Genomic DNA, 15,644 nt, shown 5'->3' with positions numbered 1-15,644 from the left:
GGATTGTATTATTGTTACTATTTAATATAATTTTTAACAAAAGAGTTGTATTGTCTCAAAATAATTTTATTAGGGATTTAAATTATTGTCTTTCAAAAAAATGGATAAAAATCAGACTGAATATTACTCAAAAGATAAATATTAGTAGACATACTTAAAATATCATTTTAATTAAATTATAAATCCTAAAATTGGCGATAATTGAATGACAAACCTAATAAAATATTTTATGTAACAAGTTAAGTGGGATAAGTGGTGAATGTAAGTAGAGTAAAAATTAATTATTTAATAGAACGAAGACAAAAATAATAGTTTTATAAAAGGAAGAAAAATATAATAGGTTAATAAAAGAAAAGTAAAAAACAGAGATAGATATAAAAAGGTAAAAATACATTGTTTAAAGAAAAAAAAATATAGAACTTGATCTTTAGAGTAGGTTGTACGATATTATTGTGATTTTACTGTTAAATATAAAAAGGAGATAAGAGTAAAAAAAATAAGAAAAATCCCGGCAAGAAAAATGCTCTATATGAAAGGGCAAATGAGAGACCTATTTATCGGTTGAGCTTGGCTTGGGAAAAAGAAGTGTATTTATTTTGTCGATTTTGTTAGCTTTATTGAATTTTTAATTAAATTTTTATATATTTTTTTGGATTGAGTTTTTATATTATATTAAATTTTATAATTTAATTTTTACTGTAACAAAAATATTAGAATTAATAAAATATTTTATTAAACAAAATAAATATATCTAATATTTAATTGAATATTTTATATAATTTAACAGAATATCTTGTTAATTTAAATATTTTTTGTTACAGTAAAAATTTATTTATTATAAAATATGATATGATATAAAAATTTAATTAAAAAATATAAAAATTTAGTTAAAAATATTATTAAATTTTAAGAACTAATAGAATAATTAAACAAAAAAATATTCTTAGATAATAATAATTTTATTATATTATTTCTATTTTCATATTAAAAATAATTTCTGTAATTTTGTAGTAATTTAATTTTTTATTTTCACAAAAATAAACCGAAAAAATAATCACTTTTAGTTTTTAAGTTGGCAAAAGTGAAGTATTTTACTATTTTTATAAGAAAATAAAAAGTTTAATTTTTATATAAAAAAAAGAAAAAGTTATTTTGTGAAAAGATAAAACTTTAAAATTATATTGAAATAAAAATTTCTTATTAAAGGAAAAATATATTTAAGCCTGCTAATTAAATTCTATAATCTTTATAAGAATCTTAGATTTTGGCAGTTATATGCAATACTTTAGCAGAAAGTCATCGCCATAAATCAGATCATCGTATGCGGCAGCCTCAAATTAAAGGGTTGACTATGAAGTATGTTGTTCAAATATCATTATTTACTTTTTTACATCTTTTCATACCTTCTTCTCATAGACTAATTATCAAGTTAATTAAATATCATCGTAAATTTTGAGATAAATTTATTAAATATATAATTATTTATATATTTTTTATCAATTTAATTTTTTTTAAAAATTATAAAAAAATTAAAAAAATAAAAAACCAACTTTTCAAGCCAGATTTTTTAAGATAAATTTTTCAAGTGATCGATGGTGGAAAATTTGTTTCACCAACTTTTAATTTTATTCTTTAACTAAATATTTGACTAGTCTTAACGATATACAATTAGGATATTATTAGCATAAAATCCTTTTGCATAAGTTAAATGTTTGATAATATTAGAGAAAATGATAAATAGGTCCCTGACTTTTTGTCCCGCAAACATTTTCGTCTCTGACCATTGAAAAATATTTTTAAATCCCTGACCTTCACAAAATTTGGACGGATCAGTTCCTAGCGAAAGTATTTGGACGGATCAGTCTCTGACGGAGATATTTGAACGGAGGAACTGATCCGTCCAAATTTTGTGAAGGTCAGGGACTTAAAAGTATTTTTCAATGGTTAAAAACGAAAATGTCCGCAGAACAAAAGATTAGAGACCTATTCGTCCTTTTCTCATAATATTATAATAGAGTCGGTAGAGGGGAAATTGAGTTTTTGTTGACTAGAAAGTTTGACCAAAATTCTGCTTTCTACAATTCTACTTATTATTTAATCAACACTGACGTAAAAAATTTTCTTAAGTAAAAAGACTATATTATTTTATATGAAAAATGAGTTCACATATTGCATGTTTCAATGCTAAATTAACTCATCATATGGAAAAATTTTAAAATATATCGCTATATTATTATTTTAATAATTTTTAATCGTTAATTTTAATTATTAAAAATATATAATTAAAATTAATAATTAAAAATAGCTAAAATATTAATATATTGATATATTCAAAAGTTACCTATGTTACTTTATTTGTTGTAACAAATTAATAATTAACATCTATTATTATGGACATATAAAGGGGATGATGATAACGCATTACGTATGATAACAAAATTACAAAGTCTTTGTAATGATAGCACATCACATACATTAATTTTTTTCCCCATTTGAGTGTTGTTAATTACATAAATAAAGTTATTTAAATACAATACTTTTTTTTTTTGGTTACCAATACTTTTTTACTAGAAGGTATCTTTTCAATTTTTCTTCTTCTCTTCTTTTTTATTTACATCTTAGCAACCGAATTTGCTTTGTACTTTAAAAAATGAAAAATGTTGGGACATTAAAAAAAGAGTAAAATTTTCTCAATATTCAACCATTTTTTTAAAATACTTATTTGAAATATTGCAAAAGTAGTAATTTTTTTAAAGGATTCAACGCCACTACAAGAAAAATGGAGAGTGGATCATTTTCAGTGGAGAAAAAACTGGATGGTATCAATTATTTAATCTCATTTTTCGTTCTTTTTTTCATATTTATTTTTGCTCCCACTTATAAAATTAATGGTGAGAGATCACAATTTATTTTCTAAGTGTTAAAAAAAATCAGGAGGATCAATTTCCAGAAAAATGGCCCATAGCCTCGCTTTTTTTTGCAACGCTTTAAAAACGTGGCCAAAAGTGGTCAGTGGCCACGCTTTGATGACAATGGCGATTGAATAGAGATTTTGCTATGTTTTTTTGCTACGCTTCAAAAAGGTGACGAAAGGGGTCTATGACCACGTTTTTATAAGGGTGACAACTGATTCAACATTTGGCCACGTTTTTTTGTCAAAGAAAAATTGGCACACTTTTAAAGCGTGGCGACAGATTTTTTTATTGTAACATTTTTAAAGCGTATCCGTTTTCTACAAGTCTTTTGACACGCTTTAAAAACGTGGCCAAAAGGTTCCCCCAAAAAAATTTCAAACTTGTGCCTACCCTTCACTGTGCCTAAGCCCTAACTCGTTCAAAGACCCCTAAGCTCTTTTAGAGAACTCCTTCTTCAAACATTAACTCGTTCAATGAACTCACCCTAAGCCCTCTATTCAATATTCATTGTGCCTCACCCACGAAGAACCCCAGCACTCCACGAAGTACCACGGCACTCCTGGAAGAATGTCGCCGCGCTCGCAATGCCTCCGCTGGCAATCCCTCTTCCGGCACCCCTAACCCTCCTTCTGCGGTGACTCTCTCTGGCGGTGACTCCCTCCGCTCACTTGCCGTCGCAATTCCTCTGTGGATGCTCCCTCCGCTGCCACTCCCTTCCGTCGCTGCTAACCCCTAAACCCTACATATTAAACTCTGTAATCAAACCAGATAACAAAAGAGTGTTGAAATTTAATTTAATTGGTTTGTGTGTATTTCTATACAGTTCCAACACTAAATGAAACTCGTGTTCAATTCCACGATTCCTGAGATTGACACGATTGGATTGTTTTTAATTTTATAAGATTGTGATTTGTGATGGCTGGTACTCTGTGTGTGGATAATAGGGATGTCTTTCTTTAGTGTAACTGTCTAATGATTTCAAATTCCTAACAATTTGATGTTGAATAAAGCTTTAATTTTCTACCTTGTTGCTTTGGCTGCTGTTTCTAAAAGGCTACATAGTACTTACATTTTCTTTGACATTTTATAAGAAATTGATACCACTAGACCAACTATTTATTCATTAAATACTCATGTTTTTCTCAGAGATTGCGTTGAAGAATATGATGGAGGAATTGAACAAGAGAATCTCTTATTTAGAAGAGAGAATTGCAAAGGAAGAATAAGATAAGTTGGTAAGAATGACTGGTTGAATATTCCAACTGAAGAGTCTATTTTTTCCCTCATTGTTATTTATTTATTTTTGAAACTGTTGAGTTTTGCAGACAAATTTATATCATGACATGTACAAAGGATTAGATGAGTTCAATATGAGCCTGCAGCGGTACAATAATCTTCTTAAGTCAGATCTTGAAGCAGCTAATGAGGCACAGAGAAAACTTGAAACAGAGATCGCTAGCAATTTTGGAGGGGGTCCTCATGTCGTTGTTGCTTTTAAAACAACAAGTATATGAGATCTGATATTTTGTTATTGAATTTTACTTGGTTATTTTTTCTTCAATGCTCTGTTTTCTTAGCTTAAAGGACAAATTCCAGTGAAAATTGTAGTTTGTTTGTCGACTATGGAATGAAAATATGTCCTAAAATTCATGTTATTATTATTATGAGGGTATCAAATTATAGTGAATTAAAGTAGATTGAGGGAGGAATAATGAAATGTATTTGCTTATTTAACCTTTGCTTATTTTGAATCAAATATTGGCCTCAGAATTATTCCTAAGCATTGATTCCTAATGAATATTGTTTTGAACTTTGCAGGTTGCAATGACACATCCAACGGCTTTAACTAACTGCAACATCGACATGGAAAGTTTAATTTCTGACCAGAATAGAAGCATTGCTACACTTGCTATTACCACTCTTTTAAAGACAGGATATGAATTAAGTGTAGACCGTCTTATGAAGCAGATTTCAACTTTATGTCTGATATCGCTGATGAATTCAAAATTGTTGTTGTAGAAGCAATAAGATCATTGTGCTTGAAGTTCCCTTTAAAATATAATTGTGATGAATTGAAGGTTCTACTTGGCTCTGTTTATTAATTATTTTTTCTAGTCGATGGTATTTCTCTAGGATTTTACTTTTAATTTTTTTATGTGATAATTGGTATAACTCAGTTTAAAACCTCATATAATTGTGAAAAGTATGAACAATTGATTTGCCTATTGATATTAACAATAGCACATTCATATACAAAAACGTAAAATCTAAATGTAATTTGTCACTATATTTTTCTTATATTTGATTACATATTTCATATAACATGATTCAGCTCTCTTCTTGTGAATCGCTTGTCAGGGGAAATTCCAAAGCAGCTAGGAAATATTATAATATTACTACTCTCACATACCTGTATGTTTTGAGCTTTTAAGTGTATTCATTCATATAGTGTGCTTTTTCTAATATTCACTGAAATGGTAGTTTTGAAACATTAATTAGGATGTTGGAAGCAAACAATTTTTCTGGAGTTGTTCCATCTGAACTTGGGAAGCTGATCAACTTGCAGACCTTGTAAGACCTTTGTTCCATTTATACTTTTTAATGATATGATTTTTTATTGATTTTAATTATTTCTTAAAATCTATTTCTGAAATATTATCATTGAAGGGTACTGTCATTAAATCAGTTGACCGAGAACTTACCATCGGCACTTTGAACTTTCCCCACCATACTCAACAGAAAATGGAAGACACTGTTCCTATTTCCGAAGGTCTCCTCCTATCAAAGATCTTCCAAGTACTTCTCTTCCTCCTTCTTGTCCTAATAATAATAAGCCTAATAGAAAAAGTCAAATCCTAGTATATGTTAATTTTTAAATAAAAGGTGTCGAGGTAGATAAAGCATCTGAACTGACATGGTTAGAGGAGACTCAACCGCCAAAGAACTTGATGGTTAAGAGAGGGCAATACATAGGCCCTACTATAAGAAGACGTTGACGGCGAAGATAAATATAACTAGTTTGTAAAAATTTATTTTTTTATATTTATTTTTGCACTGCTGTGTTTGATTTGAATAGAGCTTGTAATCATTTGCACTGTTATTTGAATTCCGATCTGTATATAATGTTTTAGCCTTCTTTTGATCTTACCTATTCGTTTACGATTATCCTTGCGAATGCGACATGATTTCTTGTTTACGCTTTTATTTAGCTTATTCTTCAATGCTCATAGATATGAACTCTTTCAACTATATTTATGTACGTATTTTATTTCTAGAGGTCATAATACCTTGTCACCTCTACTTTACAACTTTAGCGTAAGACTCTGTGTGGTAGGTGTTACAATTGATCGATCAACAAAATCAACTCTGGGCACAAGTTTTAATAGAGAAATACGGCAGACAGCAGAATTAACAATAGACCATTATTGCTAAACGTGGAGACTATCCTTTGGAAAAGTTTGGCTGAGATATAAAATTTGGTAACAACAAACATAGGTCACTTGATAGGTGTTGGAGAGAGTATCTTTATTTGGAAGGACTAGTGGATGGATGAAGGAATTATCCTTGCAAATGTAGCCTCTCCTGTTTTGTCGTTTGAGAAGGTGAACCAAAGGATGAGTGCCTATGTGAATAGAGATGGATGTTGAAAAATCTATGAATTAGATCATTTTCTTCCAAATAATCATCTTTTAAAAATTTTGAACACTTCTCCCCTATCAAAAGATGAAGGCAACGATATGTTGATTTGGAGGCCAAATCCAAAGGGGTCTTTACCATAAAACATACCTACAGGTCTCTCAGGAACCAGACTCAACCATAACAAGATGTGGCAAAGTATCTGGGAGTGAAAGGGTCTCCAAAGAGCAAAAATTTTTGTCTGGCAATTAACTCATGGAGAAATTCTAACAACGACCAGGACTGCAAACTGGAGAAGAGATAATAACCAGAATTGTCTGTATTGTGACTCAGACATTGATACCCCTATCCATGCCATTAGAGATTGTCCTGGAGCATCTATTGTGTGGACCTTGTTGCTAAATCCTCAAAGGGTGGGAGAATTCTTCAATTTCGGGTTGCAATATAGGATTCTAGCTAATCTCAATGAGAATTTTGGGAACGATTGTGAAATAGATTAGAAGGACTAATTTATGATTGCTACTCGGTCAATCTGAAAATTCAGGAATGAATTCATTCACTCAAACAACAGTTACCCCTTGAAGATCAAAGAGATGAAAATCAAAAGGTTAACTAGAGAAGTAAGGGAAGCTACAAGAGGGGAGGATGGAAATCTGCAATAAGTTAACATTTCACTCGTATGGCAACTTCCTCTTCACCAGTGGGTCAAGCTAAATACTGGTGGAGCCTTGCAAGGTAACCCTAGGCCTGCTAGTTGTGCAGGGGTGTTTAGAGATAGTGTGGAAGGTTGGATTTTGGGGCATGGGTATAAGTTGGGAACTGTCAAAGCAATTCAGGTAGAGGTGGAAGCCATTTTTAAGGGTCTCCAGATAGCTAAGAGGAAGAAAATCTCCAAGATTACCATTGAGAGTGACTTGTAAGGGGCCATTGAGTTAGTTAAAAATTTCCCGAAGTTCCATCCTAGTTTCACTCGTCCAATAAAAAAGATTGTGGCACACTTAGCAAAAAATTGACAAGTACAAATCAGACATGCTTATAGAGAGGAAAACCAGGTGGCAAATGGATTAGCCAGCTTAATGTTGGATCAGAATTGTAACCGTGTGTAATAAGAACATTCTCCCTTCTCGATCTCTTTAGCCTTCTTTACTCATAGAAATGGGGTTCAATTTTTTCGTTTATCTTAGTTTCTTTGTTTATTCTTGGCCTTAGGCCCTCATTTTTATATAATATATATATATATAAGAATTAAGAGTGGTAAAATTATTTTTTTCTGCCAAGGATCGAGTTGATCGCTAGGACCGACCCGACACAACCCGAAAACAGCAATTTTAAAGCAGTAACAACCATTTCGGTTTTAAAGATGAAGGCTTTCAAGATGTGATGTGTGCTGCTACTAACACAGGGAGTAACGTTGTCACAAGATGCCGATTAAAGGTTGCCAGAGAGAAGAGTCGATAGTTGAAACCTCATCCAATATACTAAGATTATGGGCTATTCGAAGGCTTTGCAACACGCAGTTGTTCCACCATATTGTTCTTCAATGCGAAAAGCTTCCTGCAGCAGAGAAGATGCTGCTAAGACAAAAGCACCTCGCAACCTGCTACCCAAAATGGCACACGAGCTCCATCAAATCCATTACCATTCTTCAGGTAAGTCTCTTCATTGCGGTATTACCAACAACCACCTCTGTTCGCCGTGAAGGTGGTTTGGACACGAGCAATGATCGATTACTCGCTTAAAGACTGCGTCGCTGAAACTGTATGTAACCCAAGAGATTGAATTTGCCGCTGAATATGGCTAGCAATACGATGCTGTGATTGAAGCCCTTTTCTGGTTGATGACTTATGCTATTTGGGGAGGGGGTTATTGCTCAAATGACTTGGAAGAGCATCTTTGCTTTTCATCCTTGCCACTGCGTGTGCCATCAAATTCGCCTCTCTTGAAACCCATACGAACGCGCAGAGAAGGGAATTTTCTCGTGATGGAGGTAATATCACATAGAATGGGGTCAACTTCCCACAGCTTCGTTCCTACTTTAATTGCTTGTATCAGTGTAAGGTTATCTGCTTCAATGACTACCTTCCCCAAATTTAAATTTTCAGTTAGAATGCTAGCTTCTCTTAAAGCTATTGCTTCATCCATTAGCATGATGAGGCTTTGATTGTGATATCAGATTCTTACTATCTCTGATCATGCCATTGTCGCATCATCTTTGGTCTCTTTGGAGAAGCCAGCATCAGTATTAATTTTGATCCACCCTTAGCTTTGTTCCTTTTTCTAGCTTTGGTTGGATTGTGGTTGTTTTCTTTATTCTTTACTTCCTCGATTTTGGCATAGAGAATAGTAAAATTAGGTTTTGATTTGTTAATATTAAAAATTGTTGCATTTTTTATTTTTAAATTGACCACATTACTAGTCTTAGGCTTCTTCATCTGTCAAATTTTTTCTGTTTACTCTCCTCTTTTAATTACCTCCATTTGCCTAAAAGCCAATCTTCTAATGATCTCACTGAAATTCAAATCGGGGTACATTGGATCTGTGTCCCAAACTACGTGGCTCTAGTCCACTCGTATAGCAACAAGGTATGCTTAGTTGTCTCATGTTCCTGCAAACATATAGGACAAAGGAGATTATCAGTAATCTTGTTTTTGTATAAATTTACTTTTACTAGTAGTATATTCTGAGCAGCTTTTCAAAGAAACTATCTAATCCTTTGAGGGACTTTCATATCCGATATTCCTTTTTAGAGGTCTATCAGATTCATGCTTGAACTTGTCCTAGTCTCCATACCTATGTTATCTTCTTTCTTAGCTACATGGTACCCGATTTCACCATATACTCTCCATCCTTTTTAAATGGCCAAATAAGTTGGTCCTCCACTTTGTATTTGCTAATCGAGATTTGAAAAATCTTGTGTCTGATGAAAGGTGAAAACTCTTGAATTTTTCTGAAGTTCCACCCTCCCTCTTGATTCAGAATCTCTGACACTTTAGTGTATGTTAGATTTTTCCTTCTAATTTGCCTGTCCAACTCATGATTATCTTCCTAAATTCTAATTTTAGTATCTTTTTTCAAACTCCACTTATCATTCCTTATCAGAAAATTGTTTTCCTGCAGGATACTTTTTCCAAGTCAGGTACTTCCCAAAAGTCTCCTTTCGAAAAATATATGGCCTTTAGAATTTACCCAAAGCGCTTCAGGATTATTGGCAAATTCTTCATGTTTGCTTGGCTAACTGAGATGTGTTCTGGTGAATAAAATCCTTAAAGCCCATACCTCCCTCCTTTTTACTTACACATAGTTTATTCCAACTCTTTACTAATGATTTCCACCAGAACTTTTTGGAAATCTCAAGACACCCATGGCATACGAGAGAATAGCTTGGATAATCACTTAAATCAACACCTCATTTTCCGCTTGATTTAAAAGACTTTTCTTACACCCTTCAATTTTTTCTTCAACTTTTTTCACTATCCAATCTAACACTCTGCCTCTAGATTTACCCCAGTGGACCGGGAGTCCTAAGTATTTTTCTGAGACAGTCGTAACTGTTGAGAATCTGCATTAGCTGGTAAACTTCCTCTTTCTCTGTTCCTCCAAAAATAATACAATCATTTGCAAACAATAAATGAATTAAAGTAGGTGTTGTTGGAATGAGTTTCATCATAATGATATATCAAAATAAATGTTTATCACCAGTCATCAAATAATATGTCATCATTTAATTACTAAAAAAACTAATCTAATTTATAGTTATTTTTTTTAAGATTCAATTGGACATCTATAATATTTCAAAAAATAAATTGACACACATGATTTTTAAGAAGTTATTTTAACAATTAACTCAAAAAAAAAATTAGTTGAAAAATATAAGAATGTCATGATAACTAAATAGTAAATAACAAGTTTAATATTTTTGGAGGGGTCCGCACCAATGACTTTTGCCCTGTTAAAAAAATTTTAGGTTATTTTATCTTTAATATATAGAGCCCTAATAGTTTAATATAGCAATATAATTCTACTTTTAACTCTAGGGGAAATTAAAATAATGAATGTTGTTTTGAAACCACATAACTGAGCATGCACTACTTGAAAAGCCTAAAGTTGATGGTCTATACACTGACATTTGTAAATCTCACAGGGTTAAGTATCTAAATATCAACAACTCTCTTCCTTTTTGTTTCAGCAGCAAATTGGCTTGCATGCTTTCATTTATATGGCCTTTCACAAAGAGAAAAAAAAATTTGGGAAAAAGGAAGGGGGGGGGGGGGGATATATCATACCTTAAAAGTTAACTGATTGCAATAGTAGTAGTTCATAACTAACTCATATCAAAATTATACAGAATAAATTACTAAAATGATATAAATAATAGAAAAAATACTAATGATGAATAAATCAACGAAAAATTTAAAAATATAATAAAAAATTATATATTAAATATATATTCTAAAACCTAATTTTAGAGATCAAATTTTAATGTAATTTTTTGCAAGTATCATTAAAAAAAAATTTTTAAAATTTGGTAATTTTATATCAAATAATTTTTTTTAAAAATATTTTATTGAGAATGATCAAATATTATTGAAAAATAAAAAAAATATAGAAATTAAAGTATGGTTCGAATTTTTTTATACACCTTCTATATATTTATTTAATTGATGTCACAAATTAAAAATTCGAATCAAATAGATAAGTCGTTTGATAAATATAAAATTTTTTTATTATTAATAAAAAATATAATATTTATTAATTATTATTGTTGCATTTTTATATTATTCATAAACTATTTTATCGATAATATCTTTTAAAAATATTTTGTATAATTAACTCTAATTATATACTATTGAAAAAGGATATTCTACTAATGTCCACGTGTGTAGATTTTGTCCGTGTATTTTTTTTTTTTTTTTGAACGGGGATTTTGTCTGTGTATTGAGTAAGCCACATACATTTTTATTGGGCCTGAATCGTTCAGTTAAAGCAATAGCCACTGTAAATGTGGCAGTGTGTCTCGTTGAATTTTTAATTAGTAGTTGACTTCTTGTAATTATTTGACTCTTTTTATGGACTCTTTTTGTTTACTCAGATTGAAGGCCTAAACAATCTAGGATTGGAGAATACTCTTTGGCTCCAAGCACTTTTTTTATTTTATTTTCCTCTTAATTTGCCGTTTTCTTGATTCTTTTGTTAGAAAGCTCGTCCGGAAACATAAGATAGACGTTGAACAAGACAAAAGAGAAAAGAAGAGGAATATCTCGAGACTAAATATATAATTTGAAATCCTATAAAAATTCTCTCTAGCAATCTTTTGCAATGAAAGAAAACATGCTAAGATAATTTTTAGACTTTTTGAACAATGAAATGAAAGGAAGGAACATAAAAATTTTGGGTTGCGAATGAGAAACGAATGTACATAATGCATGTTAACACGGTTATGAGCTTGTAAAAAACCATATCATTTGGTTTGGCTTGACTGATACAATATTGGTTGACCATAAGCCATTTGAGGAATTTTTAAATTTGTATTAAAATTTTTTTTGGATAGTGTCCGGGCTGGGCAGCCCAACCCAAACCAAGCTAGGGTCCAGGTCCCAACCAGTAGCACTACGGGACAGCAGCCCAACCAGTAGCACTACGGGACAGCAGCACAACCTTCCGCAATCTTCATCTTCTTGTATTCAAAATTTGGTATATCACTAACTTCCCCCTTCTTCTTCTCCCTTCTGCTCTCTTCAACCATCTATACTTTCGCTTTCTCTACTCTCTAACATGTCGAAATACTTGGACGAAACTCTCTACAGGATCGTCTTTCCTCTTTCGGAAGCGATCAACTTGATAATCAGATTCTTAGGACTTCCATAGATGTTCAGTACACTCTTCGCCAAGAGAATACGGGCCGTACATATGCCATCAATATTTCTGCACTTGACGCCGATGGAGTCCCATTTCTTCCGATATCTAAAAATGAACAACAAAATTTGCACCGTGAAAAGTGACATGCTGCTGGGCATGTCAAAGAGTATTGTAACGTTGAGCCCAAACAAATATGGGCTATTGCCAATGTCAAATCAAACAAAAGCTCAGTCAGGACATGCCATAGAGGAATCCGGTAGTTTTGTTGGAAGAAGACTTTGGTGTTATCTTGATTCTTTGATTTATGTTATGGCAAATAGTTTTTGTTATTTGCATGTCTTTTTTAACTTCGATTAGTTTTTGAGGAATAGTACTGTACGGTTAGTCGGTTACCGGACAATTCGGGTGGTGATATGAGATGGTGATGTACGGGAGGTGATCAACCGAGAATCCGAGGTCTCGACGTGGAGGAAAAGGGGGTGTTACCTGCAAAGACACTCCGCTCTAGTCAGTCAGGTGTGCAGGTGTGAAGTGGATAGGTGGTATGTGACGTACCTTGGGAGAAGGGCAGGTCCTTCCCCATTTATACCGTGTCAGAGGTGGGCCCTGCAAGGACAGGCCCACCTTCTTCGAGACCTCCCTTGCACAGTTGTTACGAAGCTGTCAGGGACGCGTGTCCGGGTTGGCGACCGGGCGCCTTGCTCCCAACCGTTCGGGTCGGGTGGTGCCCGAGTCGGGCCGGCCGACACTCAGTTTGGGTCAGGCCGTAACAGTGCCTCCGACGCGCCAGCAACGACTGTATGGATCGTTGGTGGCGTGTCATCTCTCCTTTCGTGCGTTGCCGCCAGGTCGGCTGTCCGTGGGGGACGTGCCTTTTACGCGCGTCTGTTCGTTGCTGGAACGACCGCTTGTCGCCTCGTTTTTCGTGTGGAGCATTAAATGCCCATAATGGGCTGAAAAATTTTGTATGCAAAGACTATTTTACCCCCAGGTCTTTCGCGCTTCCTGGGTGGCAGTTTTAAACAGTTTTTGCTTTGATCGCTCCCTTTACACTCACTCTTGCTCCTATTATCTCCTTCTTCTTCACCCAGAAGATCTCAGAGCTTCGTTCTAGCATCCTTGTGCATCTTTCCTTCTTCCTTCTCAGTTTTTGCAACCTATTCAGGTGATATTTGATCTTTTCTTTTCCCTGCTTAATTTTCATACGTTTGCTGCTTGCATTTGCTCCGTGTTCTTGATGTTTTTGTTTGATCTTTGTTGCTAGATGGCTTTCTAGTGCAAAATAGATGCGTTAGGGGAGGGGTACCAATCCAGGGTAGGCTTTTAGGTAGCTTGCATGATAGATAGCTTTAGCCATGCTTGGTCTTAACTGTTGAATAGGATGGACATAGTTTCTGGGTCTGCTCCGAGTTCCCGACCTCTTAGACTAACCCGGTGGTGCCCCGCTGTAGGTATGCCTCGCGTCGTCTCTCGAGCTTCCTCTTCTGCCGCGGCGTACGATCCTTACGCCTGGGTGGTTTCCGACTTGAGAGACTCCCCAAACCAAATGGGTGAGGAGGAACTCATCGCGTTCCATCATGCCGAGTACTTGTGCGGGGGAACCGACGAGGAAGCCAACTATGATGTCTTTGTTCCGGCCCCCATGAGCGGTTGTACGAGATCAACTTCAATTCCCCCCGGGTCGCCGATTGGATTTGGTTTTATAAATCTATGTTTACCCAAGTGGGGGTTCGCATCCCTTTTTTAGCTTTTCAAATGGCGCTCCTAAACCGGATTTTCGTGGTACCGTCGCAGCTGCATCCGAACAGTTGGGCTTCCATCCGCTGTTTCGAGATGGTATGTGAATATCTCGAGCTGCTGGTGTCCGTGGACGTCTTTCTTTATTTTTTCAACCTCACAAACCCTTCGAAGGAGGGAAAGGCGATGAAGGGGTTCATGTCCTTTCGATCTGCCCAAGGTCGGAGGATTTTTGGTTTATTCGAGGATTCGTATCATGGCTTTAAGGATAAGTATTTCAAGGTGCGCCCAGTCAGAGGTCGTCATCCTTTCTGGTTGTCGCTAGAAGGGGAGCGCCTCATCCCGACATATTGGAGTTTCGGGGCGGGGTCCAATTCGTTTATTAAGGTAACTTATAAGGGTATGTCCGCTGTGGACAAGAAGGTTGCCGACGTGTTGTCGGCCGTCTTTGGGAAAAACCACGTGAACCCTCACCTCCTTATGGGTGACCGGGAGGTCGCTCGGAATTATATTCGTGAGTAGTTCTTTCTTCCGTTTTTGCTGCCTTTTCTTTACTTTTTCTTATTTCTATGATTGAGCAGTTTCTTTTTTCATTGCAGTGGGTATGTCTGCCGAGGTGACGGGACTTGAGAGTTTGTATCGGACCTTCTTGGCCGAGAGTGACGAGGAGACGGCTGATGAGAGGTCTGCGGCACCTTCTGGAGACAAAGGCCAGGCTACCCCTGCTCAGGAGACCGGGGACCAAGAAGCTGGGACGCCGGTTCATAACTCCGAGGGGGCGCGTAGTTCGCCTTTCCGCGAGGTGATCGGTACCGGGGGTTCGATCTCTAATCCACCAATTGACGATGACCTGGAGGAGGTTCCCGACCCCAAGAAGAGGAAATTTTCTTCTAGTCCTGAAGGGGTTCTCACCGTGATGGAGAAAAACTTTGATGCCGGGAACTTCATAGATGCTCAGCTGATTCCTGGTACGGAAGTGCATTTTCATGAGACTTCTCTTGCCGGGTAGGCAAGATGGATGTATCGCACACTCTTGCGTGGTGCTGTGATAGCTCGGAAAGCTGAGTTTGAGCTATCTGGAATGGAGTCCCTGCGTAGGAGGCTCGATTCTGCTGGGAAAGCCAACAACGACCTTAAACTCGAAGTTGAAACTCTTCAGGAGCAACTTTCCCAGTCTAACGAAAAGCTCCAAGCTGCCGAGGAAAAGGCCTCCGTTGCTGAGCAAAAGCTACAAGAGTCTGATGCCACTATTTCACGACTTGTCGAGCGAGAAATGAATTTAGAGAGCCAAGTCGGTGCTGCTAAAAAACGGTGGCCGTTTTGGAGAAAGAGCGCGATGAGGCCGTCTCGTTGGTGGAGGCTGCTCAGGCTGAGCTGGCCGAGTGGAAGGCTAAGCATAAGGAAGTCGTGAAGCAGGGAAAATGTGCGATCCTGATGACTGAGGAAGCCCTTAAGGCCCAGATCTAGATCGTTGCTCCTGAGTTCGACACGTCGGCAATA

This window comes from Arachis stenosperma, chromosome 2 (assembly GCF_014773155.1).
Source record: "Arachis stenosperma cultivar V10309 chromosome 2, arast.V10309.gnm1.PFL2, whole genome shotgun sequence".
NCBI lineage: Eukaryota > Viridiplantae > Streptophyta > Magnoliopsida > Fabales > Fabaceae > Arachis > Arachis stenosperma.
This window is presented reverse-complemented; position numbering follows the sequence as displayed.